General features: G+C 33.7%; 1 protein-coding gene across 12 annotated transcripts in view; it reads left to right on the top strand.

The window, feature by feature from the left end:
* The window catches only part of UNC79 (unc-79 homolog, NALCN channel complex subunit), a 239,232-nt gene that overhangs the window by 76,901 nt on the left and 149,120 nt on the right, over positions 1-13,211 (top strand). The window lies entirely within an intron of this gene.

Here is a 13,211-nt window from a genome sequence, read left to right on the forward strand (position 1 = left end):
TTCGGTTCTTTATTTCACTTATTTCTGCTCTACTCTTAATTATTTTCTTTCTTCCTGACTTTGGGCTCAGTCTGTTCCTTTTTTAGTTCCTTATAGTATGGAGGTAGGTTGTTTATTTGGGATTTTTCTTCTTAATGTAGGCATTTATTGCTATGAACTTTCCCTCTTAGAATTGCTTTTACCACATCCCATAGGTGTGCTTCCATTTTTGTATGTCTCAGGAAACGTTTTTATTTCCTCTTTAATTTCTTCTGTGGTCAATTGATTGTTCAAGAGAGTGTTGTTGAATTTCTGTGTGTTTGTGAATTTTTTAGTTTTCTTCTTGTTATTGATTTCTAGTTTCATGCCATTGTGGTTAGAGGAGATATGTGGTATGATTTCAGTCTTCTTCAATTTGCTAAGACTTGTTTTGTGGCTTATTTGTATATGTGTGACCTTTAAACATGGTCTCTCTTAGAAAATGTTCCATGTGTGCTTGAGACAAATGTGTATTATACTGTTGTTGGATAGGATGTTCTGTATATGCTTATCACGTTCATTTGGTCTGTAGTGTTCAAATCTGCTGTTTCTTTATTGATTTTGCCTGGGTGATCTACCCATTGCTGAGAGACCAAATGAACATGATAAGCATGTACAAAACATTCTATCCAACAACAGTATAATACACATGTGGGAAGCCCAATGTGGGACTCAATACTGTAATTCCGGGATCACGCCCTGAGCCAAAGGCAGACGCTCAACTCAACCGCTGAGCCACCCAGATGTCCCTGGCTCCTTTATTTCCTTGTGGTTTGTTTCAGCACCCTTTTTGTTGAAAAGTTTATCCTCTGACCTGTATTGGTCTCTTGGTCATAGATATGTGAGCGTATTTCTAGACTGTATTTTGTTTCATTGATCTGAATACCAGTACAAACTATCTTAAATACTTTCACTGTATAGTCTTAAAGTCAGATAGTGCAAGTGTCTGGCTGTTTTTCTTTGCCTATTTTAGGTCTAGTGCATTTCTATATAAATTTCAGTATTGGGCTTCATTTCTACAGAAAATAATTCTTCTGGGATTTGATCTGGATTGTGTTAAATCTATAATTCCATTTGGAAATGATTAACATTGTAAAACTATTTTTAAATTTTTTTAAACTATTTTTTTCTAATCCATGAATATGATACATCTCTTCATTGTATAGATCTTTTAAAATTTTCTCTCAACAGAGTTCTGTAGTTTTCAGTATAGAGTTTTTATGTCTTTTGTTAAATTAGTTCCTAGATATTTGGGGTTTTTTTGATACTGTTGTAAATGGTATTATTTAAAAATTTACTTTCCAATTGTTTATTGACAGTATGGAGAAATTCAGTTGATTTTTGTGTATTCATATTTATCTCATGATTTTGCTAAATTTAGTTGTTAGTTCTAGTAGTTGGTTGATTCATTGGATTTGCTATATAAACGATGGTGCCATCTGTAGATAAAGACAAATTTGCTTCTTCCTTTCCAATTTTCATACCATTTATTGATGTTTGTGTGTTTCATTGCCTAGGATTTTTCACAACAATGCTGAATAGAAGTTGTAAGAATGGTCACCTTTGCTTTGTTTCTAATTTTATGGAATATTTCACCATTAAGTGGTTTTAGCATTAGGATTTTGTGAATATCCTTTCTGGTCAGTTTGAAGAAGTTTCAGTTTCATTTCCAGTTGACTGAGAGCTTTTATCCCAAGTAGATGTTAAATTTTTACAAATATTTGGATAAACTAAAACAACAGACAAAAAAAAAATAGAAGTTATGTATTTCTAGTAAGAAGTTACTAGGGCTGAGGTCAAAGAGATTGCTGACAGTGTTCATCTCTAGGATTTGATGTTTTTCTGTCTCACGTTTAAGTCTTTCATCCATTTTGAATTTATTTTTGTGTTGGTGTAAGAAAGTGGTCCAGTTTCATTTTTCTGCATGTTGCTGTCCAGTTTTCCCAATACTATTTGTTAAGGAGATTGTCTTTTTTCCATTGGATATTCTTTCCTGCTTTGTCAAGGATTAGTTGATCAAATAGTTGTGGGTCCATTTCTGGGTTTTCTATTCTGTTCCATTGATCTATGTGTCTATTTTTATGCCAGTACTATATTGTCTTGATGAATGCAGCTCTGTAATACAGGTTGAAGTCTGGAATAGTGATGCCTCCAGCTTTGCTTTTCTTTTTCACAATTGCTTTGGCTATTTGTGGTCTTTTCTGGTTCCATACAAATTTTAGGATTATTTGTTGTAGCTCTGTGAAAAATGCTGGTGGTATTTATCCATTTTAGGTTTACAGTTTCCTGTAAAGCTCTACATTAGCTATATCTTACAAATTTTTATTTATTGTGTTTTTACTATCATTCATTTAAAAGTATTTAAACATTTTTAGTACTGGATCTTCTTTTGCCTATGTTATTTAGAATGCTGTTTAATTTCCAAATATTTGGGTTCTAGTAATTTTTTGTTTTGATTTCTACTGTTATTCACTATAATCAGTGAATTTCTTTTAATACTTAAAGTATGTCATGCTGTTGTTTCTGATAATGAAACAAATTATCAGACAGAAATTTGACACCATTCTTATGATTTTATTCCTAAGTGTAATATGATATTTTTATCTGCCTCTTTTAAAGATTTTCTCCTTATTTTTGGTATTTAATAGTAGTAATATAATATGATCTACATAAGTGTAATGGTCTTGTATTTATTTATTTTGCTTGAAGTTTGTCAAGTTTCTTGAATCTGTGGTTTCATGTTCTTCATCATTGGAAAAATTTTGAGTGTTAGTCTTTCCAGGTATTTATTCTCTCCCTTTCTTTTTCTTCTCTCATCTTGGTATTTTTTAAAAAGTTGTTTTTGTTTCAAAGGTCTTAGGTACTCCATCCACCCTTATGATTTTTGGGGGGAGAAAAGTTTATCTGTGCTTTAGTTGGGTTTATATTAACCTGTCTTCAAGTTTAATAATCCTTTCTTCTGCTCTGCCCAATATTTTTTAAAAAGTCTATTAAATTACACACACACACACACACATTTTGTTTGTTTGGTTGATTTTGCTTTTCTCATCTCTCTTTCTGGAATTCCAGTGAAACATATAGTAGAACTTCTTCCGTGTTGCCTATAAATAATTTTTGTATTCTCCTCCTCCATTTTGTCTTTCTGTGCTTCATCCTGAATCTTTTTCCAACTTCTCTTACTATTCACTAATTCTTTAGCTTCTCAATTGTATTCTTAGTTTTGTTATTTATGTTTTTAAGTTCTAGAATTTCAGTTTAGTGCTGTAAAAAAGAAATCCCAATTCCTTGATTATATATCCTAACTTGTCTTTTACTTTATAGAACATATTAAGCATGGTTATTTCATTATTTTATTTTTTATTATTTTTTAAAAGATTTTATTTATTTATTTATGAGAATGCACAGAGAGGAGAGAGAGAGAAAGAGAGAGAGAGAGGCGCAGAGACACAGGCAGAGGGAGAAGCAGGCTCCATGCAGGGAGCCTGACGTGGGACTGGATCCTGGGTCTCCAGGATCAGGCCCTGGGCTGAAGGCAGTGGTAAACCGCTGAGCCACCCGGGCTGTCCCATAGTTATCTTAAAGTTTGTTTCTGATAATTCAATTTTCTGAATCTCTAGAAATTCTGATTTTATTGCCATTTTCTTAATTACTTGTATGTATATATATATTTATATTACGTGCAAGACAATATATAGAAAAACTATGGAGCTAATTTGAAGCTTAGAAAGTTACATTTCTTCAAATAAGGTTTGCTTTTGCCTCTGAAAATTTTGAGGTTATGGACATTAGCAATCCAGGTCACCTTAATGCAGCTCAAAACAAAGACTCATGATCCATTCTTAAGATGATTTGAGGCTGGTCTTCAGTCCCTTTGAGGGTTGGCCTAATTCTGGTCCCCTTTACTCTATGGTATGGCCTTTTGGGACCTCTGCTCATATCCTAGGGAGATTTTTAGGTCTCCCATTCCTTGGTTGTCCCCAAATTTCAATTTTTGCTTCCCTACTTCAAAGAGTTTGTTGAAATCTGCTCATCTTGTGGAATTGGCAGATAGAGAAATAGGCAGAGGAGGAAGCATGGCCTCAAATACCAGTTTCACTTTTTGATGATTCATTCTTTTTTTGGATCATGGACCCATAATTCTCCCATAAAGTTCCCTGTTTTCTTTGTTTGGTTGGTTTTGGTTGGTTGGTTTTGCTTTTAATCTTGTCCAGCTTTCTAACTGTTCTCAGTAGGACAATCAGCTTGAATTGATTTGTCTGTCATTTTTGGGGAAATAGAATCTAAACTCATTTTCTGTAATATTTTCAAGAGTGGAATGTAGGTCGTATATTTTTTGAGTTCAGCATATATAAAAATATCTATTTCTTTACACACACAAACAAACTGTTTCACTGTGAAAAATATGTAAATACTGCTTCATTGTTTTCTGGCATTTAGAATTAATAGAAGGCAAATCATAGACCACTGTGATTTGTCTGTTACAGAATATCTTTCTGGTTCTTAATTCTTGGAGATTTATGTATTAAAAACACTTTTCTTCAACACATATATTTTTACAGCTTTATTTATTTGAGAGAGAGAAAGAGAGAGAGAGAATGAGTGAAAGGGGCAGAGAGAATGGGAGAATCTCAAGCAGACTTCACACTGAGCAAGGATATCCTGAGATTATGATGTGAGCTGAAGCCAAGTGTCAGAGGCTCAACTGACTGTGCCACCCAAGCACCCTTTTCTTAAATATTTTTTATATATGAGTATTTTTTAATTGACTTTTGCCTATAACATTAGGAATGCTTTCAATCTGGAAATTCAGGTCCTTTCTCAGTCTTTTTAAGGAAATTTCTCTTTAGTGAAATTTTAAATTATTGCTTTCTTCAAATAGTTTTGGTATGTTTCTCAGGAATACCATAATTCATTGGTCAGATTTTTGTTTCTGTGCTGTGTAGCTATTCTAACCACTATTTTCCATATATTTATCTTCTATATTCTTAGCCTCTCAGATTGATTTACTACATAACTTACTTGACTTTTCCCCCAAATCAGTTCTGTTTGTTGCTTTGAATTCAGGTTTCTAATTTTGCTCTTTTATTTTTAGTTTAATTATACTTATCATATCTTTTGTCCAAATTCATTTTTATCTCATTCTGTTAGCTTCCCATCTTACCATGAATTTCTGTGACTTTCTACTCCTGTTTTTATAGAAGCCACGTGATCTTGCATCGAGTCGCAGATACTACAATACCTTCCTAAAATATTTTGATTCATAGACTAGATAGTTTTCAGACATATTTTCTCTCAGGTGTCAACATGATATTTTCTTTTATTTGAAGTATACATTGGTTGGTCCTTCTTTTTTTTTCTTTTTAAAATCAATTTTGCTGGTTCTGTTAGTGGCCAAGTGAGTCTGTACTGTGCCCCATGGTGTGCTGTTTTGGCCCATGTTACAGCCAGGTGAGCCTGAACCAGACTGAAGTCCCATCAGTGGGGATCATCTTGTGCCTGGCTTTCATCTCTTCACCCTGAGGGTGCAGAGACCTGAGCCAGGCAAGTAGTATTGGGGCTCTGAGACCAGATACACATGTGTCTTCACCTAAGCCAACCTCATCCATGTTAATGAGGAGGCTGTGGCCAGTCGACTGGACCACTGGCCACCCCTGCATTATCAACTAGATTGTTTGTGTGGTCTGATTGCTATGTTCATTCCATGTATGTGCAAAGACTTGAGCCAGGCTGCATGGGTTCCATCCTAGCTCCAACATGATCTTGCTGTGTGACCTTGTCCAGTTACTTACGCTCTCTGTGCTGGATCTTAGATGTTTGAGGATATGGCCATGGACTTAACTCTGGAAGAGTGGCAGAAGCTTGATTCTGCATTGAGGACTGCCTTTAGGGATGTGATGCTAGAGAAAGATAGAAACCTCACATCAGTGGGATGCCCTGTTTCCATGTCCAATGTGATTTTCAAATTGGAGCCAGGAGAAGAGCTGTGGATGGTGGGGGAGGGAACACTACCTCCAGCCTGTCTAGGAGATGTTTGGGAAATTGGTAATCAAATAGAAATACACCAAGAATATAAAGAGAGACTTTTGAATCAAGTGAATTGCATCTATGATAAAACACCTACTGAACAGAAAGGGTATGGACACAAAGCATTTACAAACATATTTCATCTCTTCTCATTTGCGAAGATATTTATTCCATCAAGACAAAAACTCCATGAGCATGTTTTAGGTGGAAGGAATTTGAAAGATAACTTAGATTTACTTGATTTAGAAGAAAAACACCTTATGAATTTAATGGGGATGAAAAATCATTCAGTTATAGTTAATTTCAAATCAAGCATGAAAATATTCATACAGGTAAGAAAATTTATGAATGTGGGAATGTGTAATTAATTGGATGCCAGAATGTCCACCCTGAAGAGAATCCCTGTGGATATAATGAGTGTGGGGAAAGTACTGATTAATCATCCTTTACTAGACACAGGAGATCTCATACGAGTGAGAGACACTATGAATGCAAATTCTGCCAGGAAGCCTTTAGTAGAAAAACATACCTCATTATACACCAGTGAATTCAAACTAGAGAGAAATTCTGTGAAAGTGGAAATGCTTTCAGTAGTAGTTCTTATCTTATTCAGCATGAAAAAAATGCATACTGGTAGTACATACTATAATGTAATGAATGTGGGAAGCTATCCAGTCTGTGGTAAGTTGTAACAGTAGACCTAACAGACCAAGACATCATTATTCCATATAAACTTTAAATTAAGATTAGTTTGACAGGAAGAATTCTGAATTTTTTTTCTCTTCTGAACTGGTATCAGGATACCTTTATGTTGGAAATGACACAACATAAAAACTGACTTAACAAAAGAAAGTTTATTGGTACATATCATAAGAAAGTCCAGGATAACTACTTAAAAGGAAGAAAAAGAGAATTTGACATTTTGAGAAAGTCTAAATATTGAGTCTTCTGATCCATGAACATGACATATCTAACCATTTATTTAGGCCTTGTTTAATTTCTCTCAGCAATATTTGCTAGTTTTCAGTGTGTAGGCCTTATAGATATTTTGTTAAAGGTATTCTTAAATCCTTTATCAGTTTGGATGCTATTGTAAACAGTATTTACAAATTTAATATTCTATTTGTTCATTGCTATTACATAAACATGTAATTGTTTTGTATTTTGATTTTATATGCAGCAATCTTGCTAAACTCATTTATTAGTTTTTGTAGCTTATTTGTAAGTTTCTTAAGATTTTCTGTGTACATGATTATACTCTCTTGCAAATAAAATTTTTTCTTCTTCCTTCCTAATTTGTACATTCTCCTAACTTGCCTCCCTGCTACCTTTCCTCCCTTCCTGCCTCCCTCTCTCCCTTCTTTTCTTCTTTCCCACCTATCCTCCTCCTTCTTTCTTTTTCTCATTGCACTGGCTTATTTCTTCAGTTCAATGTTGAATAGAAGTGCTACAAGTGAGTATGTTTGTTTTCTCCCCCCAGTCTCTAGGGGGCATGTATTTGGACTTTTAGCATTAAATCTGATACTGGTTGTAGGCTTTTTACAGGTGCTTTTTATTAGAGTAAGGAAGTTCCTGTCTATTTTTAGTTTACTGAGAGTTTTAATCAGAGTTTTATACTGCACAAATGTCAGTTTTGGTCAAATACATTTTCTTCTATTGAGATGATCACATGACTTTGTCTTTTATTTTGTTAATATGGTAAATTACATTCATTTACTTTGCATTGTGAATCCAACCTTATATTACCTGGGATAAGTTCCACATTGTCAGCTATATTATGTTGCCAGATTCAGTTTGCTAGTTTTTGTTAAATTTTCTGACTCCTACATTTATGAGGGACATTAATCTAGTTTTCTTTAATTATAATTGTCATCTTGTTTTGTTTACAGAGTAATGTGGCCTCATAAAATGAGTTGGGAAGAATTTCCTCATGTTCTGTTTTCTGAAAGAGTTTTTGTAAAATTTGTATTATTTATTCCTTAAATAGTTTATAGAATTCACTGGTGAGTCTATCTGGACTTGAAGTTTTCTCTGTAGGAAGATTTCACATTATCAATTCAATTTAATGTTATGGGGCATTTAGGTTTTCTACTTTTTATTCAGTCATATTTATAATCTGTTTTTTGAGGAATAAATAGTTTATGCATTTTGTTCAACTTGCCAAACTTTTGGCATATCTGTAGGATCTGTGGGGATGTCCTCCTACCTTTCACTTTTGAAAGGTAGGTAATTTGTTTGGTAATTTGTTTTTCTCTCTCTCTGTCTCTCTATTTTTGGTATTGGTAATTTGGTATTGGTAATTTGTTTTTCTCTCTCTCTGTCTCTCTTTTTTTTAAAATCAGACCAGACAGGGGGCTTATCATTTTTATTGAACTTTTCAAAGAATCAGCACTTGGTTTTATGATTTTCTCTACTGGTTTTTTTATTTCTAGTTTCATTGATTACTGCTTCTACCTTTATTATTACTTCTATTAATATTGAGTTTAACTTCTTCTTTTTCTGTCTTACTAAGATAGAAGCATAAATTGATTATTTTGGACCTTTTATATGATCTAGTTTAAGAATTTAAAACAATAAATTTACTTTTAGGTATTGTTTTAGTTTCATCCTACAAATTGGTATGCTATGATTTCACTGTATTTCAATATAGGGTATTTTCTAATATTCTTTATGATTTTTCTTTTTATTTATGGATTGTTTAGAAGTGTGTTTTTTTTTTTAATTTTCATTTATTTATGGTAGGCACACAGTGAGAGAGAGAGAGGCAGAGACACAGGCAGAGGGAGAAGCAGGCTCCATGCACCGGGAGCCTGATGTGGGATTCGATCCCGGGTCTCCAGGATCGCACCCTGGGCCAAAGGCAGGCGCCAAACTGCTGCGCCACCCAGGGATCCCAGAAACGTGTTTGTTTAAGAGTACAAATACTTGATGATTTTACAGTTATCTTTTTATTTATTTCTAGTTTAATTTCATTGTACTCAGAAAATTTACTCTATGATTTCATTCTATCTAAATTTTTGAACTTTATTTTATTGACCAGAATATTGACTCAATACTGAGAGAAGATTGTTGAAATTTACAACAATAATCATGGGCTTATTTCTCTTTAAGTTCTGTCAGTTTGGCTTCATTTAATTTGAAACTTTATCATTAGATGCCCACATATTCATGATTGTTATGTCATTTTGATGAATTGATTCATCATGAAATATCCCTCTTTATTACTGGTAATATTCTTTGTTCTGGAGCCTATTTGTCTGATATTTATATAGACACTGCAACTTTTTTGTAGTTAGCATTATATTAGTGTGGTGTAACTTTTTCTCTATTCACTCTTTTAAAAATTTTTTATTGGGCAGCCTGGGTGGCTCAGCAGTTTAGTGCCACCTTCAGCCCAGGGTGTGATCCTGGAGACCCGGGATCGAATCCCACGTTGGGCTCCCTGCATGGGGCCTGCTTCTCCCTCTGCCTGTGTTCCTGCCTCTTTCTCTCTCTGTGTCTCTCATGAATAAATAAATAAAATCTTAAAAAAATTGTTTTTAAATGATTTGAGTAATCGTTATACTCAATGTGGGGATCAAGTTCACGTGCTTTTCTGACTGAGCTAGCCAGGTGCCCTTCTATCTGTTTACTTTTAACTTATCTATCTTTATATTTCAATTGTGTTTCTCCCAGGCATATTTTTTTTTGAAAAAGTTCAATCCTTTTTTGACAATCTCTGCCTTTTAGACCATTTACATGCCATGTAATTATTGTTTAGGCTATTTAGATTTAATGTAATTACAGATATGGTTGGGCTTAAGTCTGTCATCTTACAGTTATTTTCTATTTGTCCCATCTAGGTTCCTTTTCTTTTTAATATCTTGTCTTCTTTTTGGTTAAATGTTTTTAGTATTCCATTTTACCTCTGTACTGAATTATTAGCTATATCATTTTTAAGAAGAATTACTCTAAAGTTTATAATATGTACCTTTAACTTCACAGTCTACCTTCAAATAATATTATACTAGTTTACATGTAATGAAAGAACCCTATGCACTTTTATCTACTCCCATCCTTTTTGTTCTTCTTATCAAATATTTAGTTCTGTAATTATTACTCTCACAATACATGGCTGTAATTATGTGAAACAGTAAATAATCTTTTAACAACATGCAGATACAGGTAGAAAGTCTTTTGTATTTGCCACTTGTAGAACTCTTTATGTCTTTTCATAGGTCTAGCTTCTATCTGGTATAATTTTCCTTCAGGCTTTCTTTAACATTTCTTGTTGTGGAGCTCAGCTGGCAGTGAATTCTCTTATCTTGTATTTGTCTTCAGATAGTCTTTATTTCATATTCATTTATGAAGGATATTTTCACTGGGTATAGAATTCTAGGTTGACAGTTTTTTTCTTTCAGCCTTTTAAAGATGTCGTTCCATTGTCTTCTGGCTTGCATTGTTTCTGGCGAGAAATCAGCGATCATTCTTATCTTTGTTCCCCTGTAAGTAATGTGTCTTTTTTTCCTGGCTGCTTTTAAGATTTTTCTCTTTATTGTGGCTTTACATTAATTTAATTATAAAGAGTTTTGCTGTGATTTTCTTTGCTCTTATTTTGCTTAAGATTCATTGAGCTTCTTAGATCTGTGGGGTTATAGTTTTTGCCAAGTTTGAAAAATTTTGGTCATTGTTTCTTCAAATATCTCCCTCCTCCCCACTTTTGCTCCTTTTGGACTTTTAAGCAGAAGTACTTTATACTGCCCAATATTTTCCCACAGCTCACTGAAGTTCTGTTTATTTTTCTTCCAATGCTTCAGTTTCAGTAGTTTCTTTGGTTATGTCTTCTAATTCACTGATTTTTTTCCCTGTGTATTGTTTAATCTGCCATTAAGCCCATTCAGTGATGTTTCCATGTTCTATATTGTATTTTTAATTTTAGAAATTCCATTTGGTTCTTTTATTATATCTTTCATCTCTATCCTCATTGTGTTCTGTTTTCTTTTGAATATGTTTATAATAGCTGTTTTTAAGTCCTTGCTTGCTAACCACCTTGTCTCTATGATTTCTGGGTTTATTTCTATTGGTCAGTTTTTTTCCCCAGTTAATGGTAACATTTCTTTCCTTTTTCAAATATCAAATAATTTTTTACTGGATGTTGGACTTCATGAGTATTACGTTATTGAGTATCTGGATTTTGTTGTCTTCCATTATTATGTTTCAAGAGGTTTGTTTTGGCTGTCAAGTTACTGGTGGATCACCTTGACCCTTCTAGGGCTTGTTCTTATGCTTTGTTAGGGTGAGCCTGGAATAGCTTTTTTCCTAATGTTATTTTAGCCCTACTGCTAAGGTATAATTTCCTAGAGTCTCTACTGAATGCCTCAGGTTTCCACTGAGTTCCCTTCACTCTGGGTGGAGCTTGAATATCTCCCAGACCTGTATGAAATGTAGGAGTTATTCTACCTACAGACCCCCTATAGTTGTTCTCTATGCAGCCTATGGAGTTTTGTCGTACACATGTTCTGCTTATTATAAAGCCAAAGCCCTAAAAGGATTCTTACTCAGATTTCTGGAGCTCTTTCTTTGCATAACTCCCTCTTCTTTGCTATACTACCCAGCAAATATAAATCCACTTGCCTCTTTAAACTCTAGTTTTTGTCCCCTCAATTCAATGAAACCACCTTACTGTGCTTCTCTTTCTTCCATATCTGGGAAGAAACTGCTACCAGGACGAAAGCCAGGGTGATGGTAGGGCTGACTTTATTGTTTTTCTTGTCTCAAGGATGATTGTCCTACAGTACCTGTAGTCCAATTTCTGAAAACAGTTGTTTTGTATATATTTTCCAGTTTTCTACTTGTTTACGATGGGATGGCAAGTCTAATACCAGTTACAATTACTCTGTTATGGTTGGAAACGTATTTCTTGTCTGCTATGTTTTTATATTATATATTTTTTCTTTTTATTTTCAAATGAAGGGAGCTCTATCATGACTATATTTGCCATATAGTAAGATATGTAGATTGATCCTATATCAGAATCAATTGTAATTCTTTTCCCAATTACAAATACCTGTTCTCTACCTTTAAAGATTTTGATTCAGCAGATTTAACATGAGTTTCAGGTATCTTATTTTTGAAACTTGACAAGTGAATTTTGATACACAAGAAAAGCTAAGAATCCCTGTTCTGGTAAGTGTAAATCTAGTATGACTTTGGTAAACTAAATGAGGTATCCCACAATTTATTTTTAATTCAGTGACACCGTAAAAATGAAATAAAATACTATAGGAATAGGACCTCCTGGATATCCCCACTATCTACGTATAAAGCATTAATTTCTGGCAAAGCATGAGTCTTCAGGGCCCTGATCAAGTACTATGGCTATGGTACATTCTTATTTCCTTATACCTTTGCCATAGCAGTTGTTATATATTTTGAATATTACTTCTATCTCAATGTCAAGACTTCTTAATGTTTATAAAGTAGTCTGCAAATATTCTCATAATATAGGAATTCATTAATGGCTAGCAGATTTTATCTTATGTACCAACTCTGTTTTATTAATGGTAACTTTCTGGAGCTCTGTGTTGAGAATGATTCCTAAACCAGTTCTGGACTCAGCAGGAAGGTATGATCTTATGGATTAGTAGTATCTGTCAGGACTTTGGGATTGAAGGAATGAGACCTGTCCTGTGTATTTGCAACTCCTATACTGGTTAAAGGCAGTCTTTTTTTCTAGGTTTCTCTAATTATACTTATCACTACTCTCTATATTCATCTTGACTTTTCCACATGTAGAAAACATTTTATAGTTATAGAATGCCTATATTCAAATTATTTCTTCATTTATCCATCCTTATTTATTTATTCTTTCTTTCTCTCCAAAAATATAATCAGTATGATGCTGTGTTTTTAGAGTAATGGTTTTTGGTCTGTACTTCTTATCTTCTTTCAAATAAATCAATCCATTGTGTATTTTTTAAAGCCAGTGGCTCTGTTGACCTTCTTTTCCTATATTTCAAGCACATAATCTTATACTTGGTCTAACCACAGACTAGAAGATTTGAAGTTGGAACACCCCTGGACAAAAAACTTTATACGGTCTGGAGTATTATTAATAAACATTTTTGAATTGTAATGGGATAGATAACTAAGTAAGAATATCATCTCATCTACAAATTCTTGTATATTAG

Source organism: Canis lupus, chromosome 9 (assembly GCF_048164855.1).
Source record: "Canis lupus baileyi chromosome 9, mCanLup2.hap1, whole genome shotgun sequence".
Lineage (NCBI taxonomy): Eukaryota > Metazoa > Chordata > Mammalia > Carnivora > Canidae > Canis > Canis lupus.